The sequence below is a fragment of the Microcebus murinus genome, chromosome 25 (assembly GCF_040939455.1).
Source record: "Microcebus murinus isolate Inina chromosome 25, M.murinus_Inina_mat1.0, whole genome shotgun sequence".
NCBI lineage: Eukaryota > Metazoa > Chordata > Mammalia > Primates > Cheirogaleidae > Microcebus > Microcebus murinus.
Genome location: NC_134128.1, coordinates 9676124 through 9695141, shown reverse-complemented (window position 1 = coordinate 9695141; position 19018 = coordinate 9676124).

Genomic DNA, 19018 nt, shown 5'->3' with positions numbered 1-19018 from the left:
ATGCTGACTCAAAGTTTATTATTACACAAGTGATTTAACATCGTTATACCTTAGAATCTTCATCTGTAAAACTGAAACAATAAAAATAAGGATATCTATTCCACTGGTGTGTTTATGTGAAAACGACAGGTTGTACAAATAGGAATGAATTAGGTTAGTGAAGCATTCAGATTTTCCTAGTTCTCCAGCTCTATACCTCAGACAACTCAGTGCAGGGTCAGTAAACATTTCACTAAATTTTGCAATCTATTTTCGATTTCTAAGTCCTTCGACTAATTTAAAAGGTGTTTACCACAGCTAAATAAATAGTAAGAGGGAAAAATGTCCCCACCTTGGAAGGCTATTACTCAAAGGTAGAGTTAACTCAGGGGACAGCCCCCAAAACCCAATGCAGATTTGGCCATGAGAAAAGACATGAATCAGATAAAGTTATTTTCTATTTTCCATCTCTATATAAAAATCACCTTTCCTTTTAAGTTCCATTCTCCCAAAAATCTTCCTTGTCTTTGAGGAGTTTCATACTCCCTTACAATTTATACTAAAGCATTAGTGACAAATACAGGCATATTGGGTTTTTAAATGGTTTAAGAAGAGATATACAGGGAAATTATTTAAACTATTATGACTAATGATTTAAGAAAAAACTCCCAAATATAATAAAAATTGTTTATTTTTATTTGGATAGTTAAACACATCCTCTCCAAGTCTTCAAAATATTTTACATACATTAAGAGATATGGAGGAGCTTATCCCTGGACGGCTGGGAATAGTGTTTATTCCAGCGCCAACCCAGACAGCTGTCAGTCACATTGAATAACAACAGAAAAGAATGGTATGTGTTATTGGCATCAGATGAGACAGCAAAAAGGCCACTGATTGTTATTCTTTATTGTGGACCATCCTTTTTATTCATGCTGCTAATTCAACATGTTTAAGTGGCTTAAATTCTGCACAATTGTGGAGCTAAGTGATTGTATTATTCTCTAGTTGCTTCACCTGTAATCTTGAGTGAACTCTCCCTGAATAGATGAAAACTCTCTCAGGGTATAAAAGATATATTAGCTTTTCAAAATATAATAACAGGCATGTAATAGGTAATCAAGAAGTAGTTGTCAATTGGTTGATTGATAGGTTGATTTTTTTTTTCCCCTTGGGTAGATGACCCTGTAACCTACCACCTAAACACCAAGTCAACTTTGAGAGCAAAAGGAAACAATAAAATAACTTTTTTAAGTAATTTTGTTTATCAATAAATATTTATACTGGTGGACCTATAAAATAGTTTTATTTTCCAAAAAGTAAAATTATTTTTAATGAACAAACACAACTATGTACATTATATAATTTTGAAATCTCTTCCATATGATTCTCTGAATGTTTAAAAATAGCAAATTTTTTAATGTACTTTCTTCAGTTTCATCAACATATCTGTGTCAAATACCGTTTAGTGGTAATTTTCAGATGAAAATATTTTATATGAATGTATTTTATGTGGTCTTTTTATTTTATTTATTTATAGGATTTCTTGCAGCTTGTTCAAAGTTTCATTTTATGGCTAATAAATTTGAAATTGTTTATCCTTCAATTGACTCTATAAGTGCTAAAGTAAGTTGTAAAGTACAGAGGAAATTCGACTAATAGATGATATTCTCATTCCTATTTTTTCACATAGCAATGTGTAAATATTTAATCCCTAATGTTCTCATAAGTACTGACTTTTACCCCTTTTAAGCACATTTATTCAAATTTTTTAAGATAAAATTTGTCACATGAATTGCCTCTATTTACTAATTCTTTTGAATACTTTGCTAAATTTAGATACTACATAATCTTAAGCCTTTCAATTTTATTTCATTCTTATAAAGAATATAAATTTATCCAATCAAAAATAGAAGCTACATTCAAAGAGTCTTGCCATAAATCAAGATATTCTAAAGAACAATTATAGAACTTTAAAACTGGTAACTACTTGAGCTCTTATCTTTTAATTTGTTATGTTCCTCTGTTGCTTTTACAAGGATAAATTTTAATGCCTTTCTCTTTGCAAGTTCTCTTTTTAATAATTAGAATCAGCTAACATTTTCAAAACTCAAGTTTTTTGATGTTCTGTTCATGGAGTACTTTGATTAAAGACTTCTAACTAATTATAAGAGCATACACATTGAGGATTCTAGTGTCTTCTTAAAAAACTAAACTTTTTATCATTATGAAACATCTCTCTGAATCTTTGATAATACAAATTGTCTTGAAGTCTATTTTGTCTAACATTAATTTAGTCACGACGACTTGCTCAAGCTTTTTCTTGTATGGTATATATTTTTCCATCCATTTATTTTCAACTGATCTGTGTCTTTGTATTTAAAGTAAATTTCATAGAGACAGTATTACATAGTTGGTCTTGTTTTTCACCTAGTCTGACAATGTCCACCTAATAATTGTAGTATTTGGTCTATTTACACTTAATGTAATTATTGATATGGTTGAGTTTAAGTCTCCCAGATTGCTATAATGTTCTATTCATCCCACATTCTCCCTCCATCTTTTTTTTTTGCTTTATATTATGTTATTTTTTAAGTACTCCATTTGAAATTACCTACTGATATTTTAGCTATACATCTTTATATTATTTTAAAAGTTCCTCTTGGGATTATGATATAAATGGATATCTTAGCACAGACTAGTTAAAGTTAATATTGTGCCACTTAATGTAAAATATGAGAATCTTAAAACAGTATACTGAAATTCCAGTTGCCCTCTTCCTTTGCTAGTTTTGTCATGTGTTTTCAGTGTTGCACTATAATTAGCACATATTGGCTCATGATACGATTGATTGATTTCCAGGAATTTGGAAGTCTGATTGACATGACATTAGTAACTTGACATTGGTAATAGTGAGAGCATTTGCATCATGTGTTTGGCAAGTGCTATAAACCGGGGCTTTTTCCCTTCAAAGAGGCAGCTATTAAAACATTTATCAGCACATCACTACATATTAATACTTTTCTTTTATTTATAAATCTCACAAAGCAATGTTCATTTTGTTTAGTTTTTTTAAAGAAATTAAGAAAATTAAAAAGCTTCCTCATCTCTTTGTATATTATGTCCATCTTTTCCTTTAAGTCCTTAGGCAGATTTGCCAAAGCAATTTTAAAGTATTTCTGTACTAATTACAATATCTAGGTCTTCTCAGGGTATGTTTTATTGATTACTTTTTTCTTGATTATGAGTCATATTTTCTTACTTCTTCAACTCTCTAGTAATTTCTGAATCTATGCTGAAACCTTGTGGCTGATATACATTGTAAAAAGTGAATTATGTTGTCTTTTTTTAAGTGATATTGAATTTTATTCTGGCAGGCAGTTAATTACTGATTGATCTTTCTAATCCTGTCAAGTTTTATTTTATTCTTTGTTAGGGCAAGTCTATTTCAGTCTTGTCCTAGTCCTAAGGAATGGCCCCTACTAGACAGGGTGATCATTACTCCAAAGGCATGAACAAAATAATTTAGAATAGCCATTTGATCTACATGAAAAGTTAAGCCTCTCAGAGCGACATGTGAATGTATCTTCTGCAGTGCATGTAATAACTTATCATCTATGGGCATAGTGTCAAAATAACTCCTAATTTTTAAATAGATCATGATGCTTCTTTAGCAGACTGGCCTTTTGATTTTCATGTGGTCACTGATATCACCATAATCTATTTGGTAGATCATAAATATAAGTTATACACTCATCACCAAGTTTCCTGAGAAAATAAAAATGTGGTATTTTATCTTTCATGAAATATTTATTTCTTTTTCTTAAGTCATGGCTCTGGGTGGTTTCTTACAAATTTTTCTCTTTAACAAAATGTGGAATGAGACCACATCAGAACCTGGATGGATAAAGTGAAGATATATCCAAACTCCAGCCTTATTTTAAATACAACTATTAATAGTAATATTAATAATAATAATAATAATTAAAACCATAATGGTATAACTATTACTTTTTTAAAGCTATTTGTAAAATAATTTAGGCAAATGCTGACCTGGATGGGACCCCAGAGCAACTGGTGTAAACCCAGGACCGTGCCAGACAAACCAGGATCACCTACCATTACTGCTAGATGAGCCATTTTAAGAACCGTGAAATAGTCAAATAAGAACAAAACAAAACAAAAACCCAGAATCAGTTGTTATATGAGGCAGAAATGACAAATCCAAGACAACTGGGAAAGTGAGACCATTGCTGGACATGAAAAGAGGTTACTTCTGTTCTGGTTTGGCCCATAACAGTGTTCCTTTGCCAAAGTTGATTTTTTTCTTCCTACCTCTTCCTAAATATGATCTGTGTTTACTTCCCTGCCAAAGGGATGCACTGGATAACATGTAACATCTCTTCTGTCACATGTCATGATCTGTTTCCTGCCTCTAACAATATACTGAAATATTGCATTAATTCAAGTGCCGTGTAGTAATCTTTCTGAGTTGGGTTTTAGTTTTTCACTATGAATTCTAAACATAATTACTGTATATATGAAAAAGAGTAAAATTCATCTTTTCTTTGCATAATCCTTGCCATCCCCAAAGCTATTTCTAATGAAAGCAACTCTTCTATTCTTTTTTTTTTCAAAAAAAAGCCACAATAGTCTTTTCTTTATCACTTTCACTTTACTTTGCGCTTACTCAGCATTTACCACTTGCACTAATTAATTTGTGTAGACTTCATTACATGTGCACTGATTGGAGGCAACAGTTAAATACTGAGAGGCTCATCAAACAGTTACATCTCCTCTTAGTATAATGAAGCTACCAGGAGTATCAGCCATTTCCTGAACTGGGGACTTCTAAGATGACAACTACCATCCCTGGATCCACATCAGGACTGGCCCCTGAACTTGGACCTTGTGAATACTTCCAATCCTTGACCCCTGGCCTGCCCCCTAACCCAAGGGCTGTGATTATACCCTTGAAATTGGAGATGAGGACAGGATGTCCATGAGGAATAGAGATGTATCAGTTCTTAAACTGTGGGCTTCTAGGACTAAAACTACCACCCCAGTTCCTGGGCAGCATCTGTTCAGCCCCACCCCACTCCACCAGCCATGTGCTCACAAAGGCCTAAAGGCATCAGTAAAATGTAAGTCAACTGATCTCCCTTCTGCAAGGTGAAGTGCACACTGAAAATAAGTCCCATATTTCCCCTTCAAGGTCAGAAATTCTTACGGCTCCATTTCTCAATTCCAGCCACAGCTGTGTCCCAGTCCTGGGACTAAAACAAGAACGCCAAGAGCAGTGTCTCCCACACCAAGCACTGTGAATCAGCAGTGGGTCGCAATTAATCCGATGGGCTTTGATTGGGAAACTTAATGAAATGGAAGAGAATTGAAAATGACAGAGAAATAAATATGCCTGTATTAAGTGTGAGTACTGTTTCCTGAAACATTTATTTAAGCTATGTGGGTGTGTTGCAGGTTGTGATTCCTGTAATCCTAGTACTCTGGGAGGCTGAGGCAGGAGGATCACTTGAGGCCAGGAGTTTGAGACCAGCCTGAGCAAGAGTGAGATGCTATCCTAGTAAAAAATAGAAGAATTCACCAGGCGTGGTAGTGCGCACCTGTAGTCCCAGCTACTTGGGAAGCTGAGGCAGGAGGATCCCTTGAGCCCAGGAGTTTGAGGTTGCTGTGAGCTATGATGACACCACTGCACTCACTCTAGCCCAGCTGACAGAGCAAGATCCTATCTCAAAAAAAACAAAATGGGAACGACACTGCCTTGAGTAATTCAGGATATTTACTGAAGAGAAAAATAAACTTATACAAAGGCCTGGATGTGAAAAAGAAAGATAACTTATGCTACCGAGGGTAGTGAAATCAAAGGCAGAATATGTGAGCTGCAAAAAGCACATTTTGCCTCAATGAAAGAACAATTTCCTCCCAGTAATAAAATGTCCGGCCTCACAGGGAATATGTTTCTATTTAAGAAGTAGCTAGAAGGCCCCTACATGGGGTGTGGGAGCAACCAGTCCTGACATTGGTGGGGAGGGGCTCTGGATGGTTTTTAGCCACTTCTTTGGATGTCTTTAAGCCTTGGTGATTTTTTTTTTTTAAATAATCACAAACTCCCAAGCTGCTGGTTTCTTCAATTGAGCTCTAAGTTTTTAAGCTATTATGTAATTTTTAAAAGAAAAAATTTATAACTTGGACCTTTTTCTGCACTTTCATATAATGCCCTTATTTTAAAATAGCACTTTCAGGGTTTGGGACTGAGAAATTTCAAAATGGTAAAAAGCAATTGCTTTAGTTGAACAGTACTCCAGGTTATGTTCCATTTTATATTCCTTTCCTTTATTGCTCCAAAAAAAAAAAAAAAAAGAAAGAAAAGAAAAGGAACCATGTATTACAAAATGGGAAAGAACAAATAAAATAATATCAGTTGCAGTGAGAACACTTTGAAATCAGTAGTTATAAAAATAGCCTTATTTTCTACTGAAGACGATTTTAAATTGAGAAACTCTGGAAAAGTGCTTAGTATTAGGACGCTTGTGTTTCTCAATTGGGCCAGCACGTAAATTCAGGACAAACGTGGGACAATGATACCATAAAGTAAAATAACATGGGTATATACATGGGTTTTGATTCCTAATCTCAAAATTGAACATACTGAATTTATACCTTTCAGACTTGGACTTACTATCTGTTTATAACGCTTTAAGTATTTCAGATAGAGAATACCTCCTATAAATAGGTTAAAAATCTACCCTGGGTTTTACAAAGAAAATTCAGGTAAAGAAAATTTATAAGTGGAGAGTATATTTGAACTTCACCACATGTTCCTCCGTGTAGGAGAATTACAAGAGGGTAGCTTCCTGGAGAGAATACAGACTTGGAACAACCATCTTCTGTTCTATCTTTTCTTCTAGTCTCTCGCTTTGATTCTTTTCTATTTAAGCTCGTGGTCCCTAATTGCCGAGAGAAATCCAACAATGCGTGATCCGCAGAGAACCATCTGCTACACTGGCCTTCACGGCCTCCCACAGGTGAAAGCAGAGAAGATGGAAACAAGAGGTAAGATACTAGGGCAAACCAGAAACTCATCTAACACGGCAAATCATGGAAGACATCCACAGGATCACGACCTTTGAAGGGTCAGAATTCATTTTACATTATTAAGTCAATTCCAAAATGCAAGGCCAGAAAGTAAGCTACGCCAATTAATTCAATTACATTAACCACACAAAACAGACATTCTTCTAAAGGCTTCATCCTGGGGGTTAGAGTATCCACTAAATTACTTCACAAGCAAAGATAACTAACTGTACATAGTCCTGGTATAGAAGCCTAATTGCTCCTTCAGTCTAGTTTTCCATCAGCAATGAAATTTTACAGCTGGAAAGAAATCAGGTATCATGGCGGGGCGTGGTGGCTCGCGCCTGTAATCCTAGCACTCTGGGAGGCCGAGGCGGGCAGATTGCTCGAGGTCAGGAGTTGAAAACCAGCCTGAGCAAGAGTGAGACCCCGTCTCTACTATAAATAGAAAGAAATTAATTGGCCAACTAATATATATAGAAAAAATCAGCCAGGCATGGCGGTGCATGCCTGCAGTCCCAGCTACTCGGGAGGCTGAGGCAGCAGGATCGCTTAAGCCCAGGAGTTTGAGGTTGCTGTGAGCTAGGCTGACGCCATGGCACTCACTCTAACCTGGGCAACAAAGCGAGACTCTGTCTCAAAAAAAAAAAAAGAAATCAGGTATCATAATGAGTCATATTTATGAGATCTAGAACACTCTCAATTTCTTTTTGCATTCAGTAATATAGAAGCCTGCTTCCATCACATAGAAAAAAGAGACTTGGTAGAAAGCCTGTGTTCCAGGATAACTGGAATTTAGGAGCCCAAGTAATTAACTATAGACTATTTAACCACTGGGAACATAGGGTCAAACACGTGTTTTTGAAAACAGGTGCCAGGTCTTTCCCTGCCTCGCAGACAACTGTTCTTCCCTGTCACGGCATCTCATTATATTAATGATTTTATAACACAGACTCCCATCTACGGCCTTGGCCCTTGCCATGGGTAGGAGAAGCATTGTGCTCGTCTAGCAGGGTTTTCTTTTCATGTGTTCCACATTTTTCTCACCCATTAAAAATCTCTGCTAATGGAAGAGCGGATTGTGTCTGATGTCTGTCTCTCTGCGGTCATTATTTCTTTGATAGCTCTCATCATTTGCAGTTGCTTTTTCATAGTCCCTAAACTTTCTGGTATCTTTTCGGGGAAATTTCTTTTAATTTCTTTAAATCCCATAGTCAGCTCTTCAGTTCAGGGGTACTTTTTACCCTCCCCCCCAGGTAGCTCCCTAAGGAATGAATCTTTTCAAGCCAACCACTCCCTAATCCCTGAGGCTTTGATAGAATTTCAGAGGTTCACGCTGAAGCTATATAGGTCGTCCCACTTTTCTTTACTTTTCTGTTTAGAGGAAGGAAGTCGACTGTGTTTAACTCTGCCATTTCTTAGGATACTCCTAAGTTTCTACAGCACTCTCGAAGTTTCACTCTTCCCTCTAGTGCACCAAGCTACCTCAGTTTCTAAATTCACTCCCAACAGAACTGCTACTAAGTTTAACATCCTTATTTGCTGCGTCTACACGCCTCTGTTTCTAGAGCCATTTATGGGTGCTAGTTCTCTTCTATTTCTCATAGTCCTGACTGGGTTTCTCTGATTTATATCTTGAAGCTACTATTCTTGACCTGAGATGAGAAATCGCCATTCTAGAACTGACATGGTTATCCCCAAAGTGTGGCTTTCTAGCCCAGAACATTCCACGCCAGCAGGAGGGGAGCAGAAGTGAAGGACAAATGTCAGTCCAGCTGTGCCTCCCACCTGCTGCTGGAGAGAATGAGCCACACTTTGAGGCCTCCGAGGACTCACTCGAATTCCAGGGTTTTCCAGATGGTTCGGTTCATGCAGTGCAGCGGTCCCTAACCTTTTCGGCACCAGGGACGGGTTTCATGGAAGACAATTTTCTATGGACAGGGAGGCGGGGGTGGGAGATGGCTACCAACGGGGAGCGGCTGCAAATACAGATGAAGCTTCATTCACTCACCTTCGCTCTGCCGCTCACCTCCTGCTGTGTGGCCTGGTTCCTAACAGGCCACAGACTGATACTGGTCCATGGCCTGGGAGTTGGGAACCACAAGTGTAGGAATAGAGTTCAGGTTCTCATAGATATGCATTCCAGCTCCACCTCTTATTACCTGTGTGACTTTAGGCAAATTATTAACTCTTTAATCCTTGAATATCTCCTAGGGCTGTGGTCAGGATAAAAAGATATTATGCACACAAAGCTCTCAGCCCTGTCACACAGTAAGTGTTAGCTATTATTATCTTTAGCAATAGGACTTCGGCAACAGCATTATTGGCTTCTCATTCACTTATTTAAGGACCTTGGTGTTTTAGAGCACATTTGGGGTTAGAGTAACTTCCTTTGTGGTTACAGTAACTTCCTTGAGTTTTCCTACACCTCCATCTCTATAGAACTTTTATATTTCTGATCCTTACTGTGAAGTGGTCCACTTGGAAGAACAGAAAACAACTCCAGACTAACCAGTGAAAAAGAATCCTTGTTACCCAGAGTAAGTTTCTCTTACTCTGAGAGATTGGAGGTTTTGTTTTGTTTTTCTTTTCCAAGTCAATCAATAGTTCTGGGCAGTGTAATGGAAAATTAAGAGAAGAGAGAGCCTGGTCTTTGACTCCCAGAGGTTACAAGAGGATTCAGGAAACCAGGCACAAGCACACAAGTGGGTGTCAGTACAGGATGAAATATAATTGCCAGCAGATGTGAGCTGGAAATTAGGAGTGCCTAGTTTGGGGCTCTGAACATAGCTGATACTCAGCCAATGCTTATTAACTAGTACCATTAATAACTTATGACAGACAACGCCGGAAATTGTATGACTGGCATCTCAATATAATAATTTTCAGGATGTCTTTGTCACCAGTAACAATAATGGCTATAAAAGTGGGCTTCTTATTTTTATTTTAATTCACAAAAAAAAAAAAGAAAGAAAGAAAATGAATTTTGTTAAACACACCAAGCCATAGAGAGTTGCTCCAGGAGAGGGTGGGAAGAAGACGAATGGAGTGAGGGCCATTGCCCCGCCTGGCCCTGGTGGCAATTGCAGTGGTTCATACATATTTGAGATCTTGTGATACTCTGGCTTTATGTGCCCATGACACAATCTTATCAGCAAGGTTCTGTCTGAGCCTTTCTCCTGCCTTCACCTCAACAAAGGCACTTTCTTTCCCTAGATGCTTGTCATTGTCCCTGTCAACTGCTGATGAGACCAATAGCATCAACATAACCTCTACCTGGAGCAGAAGACTCACTAGAAGGCTAAGAGAACATTTTTTCTTCTTAGATAAGCATCTCTCCTTTGTTACTTTGTCCTCATGTCTATGAAATTCTATGGTTTGGAAATGAAACCCTCTTAAGAATCTTTATATGAAAAGAGGCCAAGAAAATATCACCATTCACCAATCTAAAGCAATATTCAGTTATTATAGCACAAAGACAGAGAAAATCTGTGTTGGGTAGAAATTTCATTATCCCACCGGATATTAAAATCCTGATATCAAGGTTGCCAGCATTGTGATAACAAATACAGCCCTAAAAGTGATTGCTCCTTGGAACATATCTTTAAAGATCATTTATAATTCAGTAATATCTCTGCTAACCTAGCTGCTAATATTGATTAGCAGTCAACGACATTAATCAACTGCATAAAATGAAAAACTCAGAGAGAAACACAAAAATAAAGAAAAGCCCAAAAGCAGCCTTGGCAGGACAACTTCTACCAAGGAAAGAATCACTTTGCTTTTCTTTGGCTTCTGATTTCTTTGTAATAATAATGATGATGACAAAAAGGAAGGTGCAACTTCAGTAGAGTAGAAAAATAGGGAAGATACCAAATATACACTAGAAACTTATTATTGTCCTCGACTTCCACATTCTAAGCTTAAAAGCAAAATAAAACCAAAGGTTAGAAAGAGATTTTTTTTTTTTTGGCACTTTTAGTAAGAAGCTGCTAATAATGAGATGCAAAACTGTTAGGCAGAATTTTCTTAGAAGATTCCAGTATGTATCTCCCATGCTATAAGACCTGAAAGCTGGTATCACTGAACCCTGGAGACCAAGACTTAGGATGGCACGTGACCCTCCTCCTAAATTCCCCCAGGCTTAGGAGATGGACTAAACTTGGGGGAGTTACTTGTTGAGTGTTGCTGAGTAAACAATACTCAACAGCAACACTTGAGCAAATAATTGAAGGGAAAGACCCAAAAACACTGTTGTATTTGTGCAAAAGGGCCAGGCACGTTCCCTGGAACGTCTGTTTCTAGAATGGCTTCTACCATGCCTTCTAGAATGGCTTCTACCATGCCTTCTAGAATGGCTTCTACCACACCAGCTTCCAGATAGTACTTTAACAAACCCCAGGATATAGATGTGTGGAAATTTTGGAATATTACATTGGCTAATTCTCTCAATCAACAATAGCCCCACCTCCGGTACCATGTTGCAATTCCAGACCAAGAATGAACCCTTTCAAGCCTCCATATCAATGACAATTGACTCACCTGAGCTCAGGGATGGTTAGTGTTTGAGTACCACTTGTGCAAGTATTCTTGTCACCAGGCCATTTTTTATGTACCTGTCTAGAAACAATTCTTGGGATTTCCAGATAATCATTTGTGTCCACCTGGGTCACCGGGTCATGGGAACACTACTTAAAAAAAAAACAAAAAAAAAACTAAAGGATATTTTCTACTAAAAAACATGGAGTAAGAAGGTCTGTTTGAGAGAATGGATGCAGTACTGTAAGAAACATATAATGAGCCTTCAGTTTAAGGGCATGTGTACTCACACACCCTGCCGCTGGTGCACTCATCGGGGAGTAGAATATTAGCCTTTTCTCCCCTTGCTGGTTCTTCATCTTACTAATAACTCTTGGGGATTACTCTCGTCTCTTCCGACCTCCAGATCCCAGTGAATCTTTCGGAATTTTCTAAAGTCTAATTATCTCTCAAGACTTTATTCCCAGCAAATCGGAGAGGCTGTTTCTCCTTGCTCTGCCTTTTGAAAGGGAAGTTAATAGCTTCTGGGAAAAGAGTGAAAAGGGAGACTGTTCCCTTAGAAACAACAGACTACTTATTTACATTCTTTTCCTTTTTTTAAAGTAACACTTCCTCACCTCGCCCTTCCCAGCCTCCTTCAAAATCTATGATGCTAGGGAAAGACGAGCATCCATAAAATAGAAGGATAAAGACACTAGCAGGGTGTTCAATGAGAAGACTTCATCTCATCATCAACAGAGATTTATTTGGCTGAGGCCTCAGAGCTGAGAACACAAGGCACTACAGGTTCACACATTCTGAAGAAAGGGATTATCAATACAGAGCATGCCAACAGGTGATTTAAAAGAAATAGGTCAAATTTAAATTTGGCAAATTGATTATTCTGTGGATTGACTTTTGGCAATTTGGCCATTTGGTGAATTAGCTTATCGTAATTGGCTTGAGTGAATTGACTTCAGCAATTGCCTACTTATCCCGTTAATGGAAACCTATTTTCTGTTTTTTATTTTCTACTGGGCTTTGGCACATAAAATGGAAATATATGCTGCCACGTTTTCCTTCAAAGTGTCTTTTGCACATCCATTGGACTGTAGATGTGCCAAACCTTTACATATACTATTATAAATATCAGTATTTTATTATTATTGCTTTTCTTTTGCTGTATTAAAGAGAATAATATTTGCACTTTTTTATTAGCCACTGGAATTTGCTCTCCTGTGAATTTCCTCTTAATATCCTTTGTTTTATATCATTTTGAATACTATGTCCTTTTTTAAAAAAAAATCTGGAGAAAATTTGGGGTATATCTGGGTCCCTATTTCTTTGTTATATGTATTACAAATACAATTTCCCAGTTTGTATCTCATATTTTGGGTGTGGGTTTTTTTTTTTTTACTTTTTTTTCTTTTTGTGGGGTTTTAAGGGTTTTTAAGGCTGTTTTGGTTAAATTTGGCTGATAAAGTCATTTACTGTACAAACGCTTACTTTTGTCAATTAAAATATAGTATTTCAAAAAATAAAAAAATTAAAAATTTAAAAAATAGTCAGGTGAAATTAAGCATCTACCCTCCCATCCCCACCTCAAGCCAGGTAAATAAGGATTCCTTCCAGAGAACCACTCATACACCGTGGGGATGCTTTTTAGGAGGGAAACATCTCCTGGTTGGACGCTTGCCACACTTCACATCGGTCCCTTCCTATTTAAGGGGCCCAGCAGACTATGGAGATAGATTCTTGAAAGAACCTAACATGTGTCCCCTTACGTTTAAGTGACTCAGAGACTGGACTTGACACTCTCTCAGAAAATGTCTAAAGATAAGAAACTTGCTAGAATTGTCCTGATGGTAGAATAAGTAGAGAGGATACGAGAAAAGCAAAAAACCTCTCCACTCATGAACTTATCTATGGAAAAGAACATAGACTCCACAGAAGTTAGCTGGTCTTGGCTTATCTTGAAAGGGACACTGCCCTTAGAGTATTGCAAAGGACTTAGGTGGTCCCACCAGAAAGATGCTGTGAGGGGCATACCTCAGAAGAGTGAGTAATGAGACATTAGTTGGAGTACCTCGGGAAATCTCTGGTCAGAAGTCCCCAGTGGGAGGATCTCTGAAGAAATCTGTGTTAGTTACTGGCCGTCTACTGCTGTGCAAAAATAGTACCACAGGCTTTTAAAACAACATGCTTGTTAATTCATAGTTTTCGTGGGTCAAGAGTCCAGGCAAGGCTTAGCTGGGTTCTCTGCAAGGCTGCAGTTGAGGCGTTGGCTGGGATTGTAGTCTTATCTGGAGCTCGACTGGGGAAGGGGCATTTCCAATCTCACACGGCTGTGGGCAGCATCTGGTCCCTTGTGAGTGTCATACTGAGCTCCTCGGTGTCTTGCTGGCTGTTAGCTGAAGGCTACCCTCAGCTCTTTGCCACGTGGCCCTCTCCAAAGGTAGCTCACAACATAGCAAACTTGTTTTAAAGTCAGCAAGGGAGATAGGGTCCTCTCACAAGAGAAAAAAAAAAAGCTTACCATGAGAGAGACAATCAGCCCTAGGAGGTTTACCACGACCAAAGGCATTTGAGGACCAAGGAAGAGCTGCAGACATCAGTTGTCTATGACACTAAAGCAATATATTTCTCTCCCATTTTTCCACCCAATCCTGTGGGAGCCAGAACCAGCAGGATGAAGGACAAGGAGTATAAAACCCAGGAGAAATAGCTGGAATATCTGACCTCAGTCCCTTCCCCACTGCAGACTGCTAATCCTATGTTAGACAAGGAGTTGGAGTGGGGGTGAAGATAAATAAGAAAATGAAAGATTAAAGTTTTTTTTCCTAACACAGCCGACTGAACTTTTAAAATCCAGAAATAAGACTCCACATGAATGCATAGAAGTGACTGAAAAAGCTGTAAGATCATCAAAGATATCATCCTAAGAATATTGTTAAGAAAAAAAAAACATGATTCTATAGTTTTACTTCTATTGCATTCAGTTTGTTTGTGAAACTATTTTTCATGAACTCATTCAGGAAGCTTCAAGGATCAATGAGGAACAGAAATATCCACAGGACTCATTTACAAAAGAGGGAAAAGAAGAAGAGAAGAGATAGAAGTAAAAGAAAGAGAAAGGGGTTGAGAAGGAGAGAAAAAAGAAAAAAAGGAAAAAGATTCATGGCAGGAAGAAATTTCGAACTTTCGATTTCATCATCTTCAGATGAAAGTGAATTTTATGGAACAAAATAACAAAGACTTTTAAGTATGTTCAAAGTGCTCAAAGAGATACATAGAGTTCCTTGATGATGACTGACCTATTAAACAATCCTTGGGAACACTTTGCCTATGGATTTTTAAAAATATTATAATAATAGCCCTCACTGAATGAATCAGGTTTTTGTTACTTGTAATAAAAAAGCTTATAACCAAGAAGCTTCCTGACTTCTATATAATAACTCGAGAAAGTGTTAAGATGATCCAAGTCTAGAAAGGAATCAATCTGCAGTTCAGAGGTTGTACATTTTTTTCCAAGTAACAATAACAAGATATGAAATTGTTCAATGTGCAGTTAAATTATGCTAAGTTTTATTTCATGTAAAGAAGGAGAAAATAGGCTGGGCGCTGTGGCTCACGCCTGTAATCCTAGCTCTTGGGAGGCCGAGGCGGGCGGATTGCTCAAGGTCAGGAGTTCAAAACCAGCCTGAGCAAGAGCAAGACCCCGTCTCTACTATAAACAGAAAGAAATTAATTGGCCAACTGATATATATATATAAAAAATTAGCCGGGCATAGTGGCACATGCCTGTAGTCCCAGCTACTCGGGAGGCTGAGGCAGAAGGATCACTCGAGCCCAGGAGTTTGAGGTTGCTGTGAGCTAGGCTGACGCCACGGCACTCACTCTAGCCTGGACAACAAAGTGAGACTCTGTCTCAAAAAAAAAAAAAAAAAAAAAAAAAGAAGGAGAAAATATACATTTAGATGTTGATAGGAAAATTTATGATTAAAATGTTAAAAATTAAGAATGACACTAAAATAACAGGAATATACCAAATTCCAAATAATCCCAGGGAAATAAAAGCAGAATGTAGAAAAAATTAGAAATCCAACAATAATCAGCAAAAAGCAGAAAATAAAGAAAATAAAAAGGATGTTAAATGTATACAATAAGGTAGTATAAAAAGTCCAAATATTCCAGAGTAAAACAATTTTTAAAAAGTATCCAATTGGATAAAAAAAAAAGCTATATACCACTTACAAAGAAATGTACCTAAAACAAAACTCACAAAATGGTCAAAAATAAATAAACAGAAAACAGTACACAAACACAAAAATAAAGCTATTGTGGCAATATTAGTATTAGATAAATTAGAACTTAAGGCAAAAAAAGTCTTAAGAATAAAAATACACTGCATAATAATACAAAATAAAACCACCAAATGAATATATGAATCATAAACTTATATACATCTACTAACATAGTCCCTAAACACATAAAGCAAAAACCGACAGAGGAACACTGAAAATGTAACAAATCTATAAGCACAGCAGGAGATTTTAACGTTATCCATCTATCAATCTGGCTGGTACTATAAATTACTATAAACTAGGTGGCTCAAACACAAACATTTATTTTTTACAGTTCTGTAGTCTAAGAAGTCCACAAAGTCCCTGCAGCTCCAACATCTGGTGATGGCCTACTTCCTGGTTTTCAGACGTCTGTCTTCTTGTTGTATCCTCACATAGCAGAGAGCAGAGAGCATCTCTCTAGTGCCTCTTGTAAGAGCACTAATCCCAGTCATGAGGGCTCTACCCTGATGACCTAATCACCCCCAAAGGCCCCAACTCCTGATACCATCACATTGGGGGTTAGTATTTCAACATATGAATTTGGGGGAGAACACAAACATTCAGACCATGACAATATCTGAAACTGATAAATGAATAAACAAAAAAAGGATATGAAAGATATCATCAAGTTATACTTGATATATATTTGTAATAATATATGTAAAAGCCTACACTATCCAAAATAGAGAATATATATTATTTTCAAGAACACATAGAATATTACCAGACTTTTATGCACCAATTCATAAAATCTCAAAAATTTCAAATAATTTATACCATCAGACTATATCATCGGATAAAATAAATTCAGAAATCAAAATAAAAAGATATATGTATATAACCAACACAAAAAGTGGAGACTTAAAAGTGTATTTATAAAGGAGTCATTCTTGAAGAAGGACTCATACTTGAAACTGTCAAATATTTAGGAGTGGATGATAACTAAATACTATGTAGCAAAATCTGTGGAATTCAGCCAAAATGATACATTGTGATTAAATTTACAGCACTAAGTGCAACTATTAAAAAATAAGAAAGCCTTGACTTCAAGAAGCTAGAAAAATAATAAAAGAGTATACCTAGAGAAAAGTAGAAAGTAACAAATGTCAAAGATAATACCATATGTTAATAAAATAAAAAACAAACATAGATTATTAAAATAATTAAAATTTGATTTTTATTAATAAAAACACCAAATCTATTTTTAAAAAATTCTCACAATACTGACAGAGAAAAAAACAGAATGGACAGAAATAAACAAGCATCAAATACAGATAAAATGAGAAAAAAAATCAAAAGAACATTTTAAAACTTTCTGCAAATTCATTCTAAAACTTTTTAAAATTTTAACAAAAATAATAACCCTGTTGACTCCTATAAATTCTCCAGTTTTCAAGGAGACATCTAAACATCTCGATAATCCAATAACCATTAAAGAAATTCGATGTTAAAAACCACAACTAAAAAACAAAGAACACCATAAGGCTTTTTACAGTTAAACTTCACATACATCCAAAGAATGAATAATTTCTTATACAAGTTATACAAGAAAATAGATAAGAATCTTACTTGGTATCAGTCTTTACTATAATTTCAAAGACACCAGCAATCAAAAGGCATGCAAGAAGCAGAGAAAGGTCTTGGACCTCCTCCTAAATCCGTCATTCCCCAGAGCCTGCCTCCCTAGACCCACTTCTCTTGCTCAGAGTAATTATAAGCCACTAATGATGTACACACATTCTTGCCTCCCAGAGCTGGGAGAATGTAGGTCATGAAACATCTCCATTTATATCCCAGGTACTTCTATAGTTTATGTACATTCTCTGCTTCACAAATCCATAGATTCTAAGTTTACTTCGCATAAATGATCTTAAATCAGAAACATCTTGCTATGAGCATTTTGTAAATAAAGATTCTCCACCCAGAAACTATCATCAATCTGTTTATGAGGACATCCAGTTATTAGCATGTTTACAAAGATTTACAAGGATGGAGTCACCTGACAGCACAGCTACTATAACTTCTTCCCCTCAAGTTGTCATACTGATTCCATGAGGCTGATACATCCTCGATTCTACAAACATCATGCAAGAAAACGAAAAATTGAGATCAAACTCATTTATACACATAAGTACAAAAATTCTAGATGAAATGCTAACAGAATAATCCAGTAATATTTTGAAAGGGTAGCAAAACAAACTTGAATTTATCCCAGGAATGCAAGATAGTTCAATGTTAACAAATCACATGAAAAATTCAAAGAAAAAATATGCTATCTCAATAGATTCAGAAAAAGCATTCAATAAAATTCAACAAGTTATGCATGTATACAATAAAAATATTAGTCAAAAATATATTTTAGAATTTTATCATTGTTCTTTACATGTGTATTTTTATTTATTCAATATTTAGTAAAGTAATTTTTATAACTCCTAAAACTGATAAGAAAAACAAACTGATAAATTTGCAAAAGACATGAATAATTCACAGAAGAGACTTGAACAAAAAAAAAAAGATGCTCAATCTCACTAATAATAAGGGAAATGCAAATTAATACAACAATGGAATACTATTTCACTTCCATCTGATTGTCAAATATAAAAAAGTAACTGATCAACTGAGCTATATTTAGTAGAATTGAAGATATGTATAACTTGGAACCAGCAATTCCCCTTCTGGATGCTACTCTAAATAAATGCTTTTACATTTGCACAAGGAAACCTGTACTAGAATATTCACTGCAGTGTTGGTGATAATGTTCAAAAATTGGAAAGAGTTGGAGAAAATAGATAATTTTTGATATATTCCAACGTGGACCAATTATATCTATTTGTGTCAAATGAATCCATTTTTAAAACTGCTGAGTGAAAATAGTAAATAGTAGGATTGTCACAGTATAATACCGTTTATAGAAAATGTGAAAAACACACAAAATAATATTTTATTGTTTTCAACAGATTCACATATATTAATAATATAAAAAGATGCGTGGTAGTGATTAACACTAAATTCAGGAGACTGGTTAGCTCCAGGGAAGGAGAAAAGAAGAAGAATGAGATTAGAAGAAGCTTCAATTATATTCC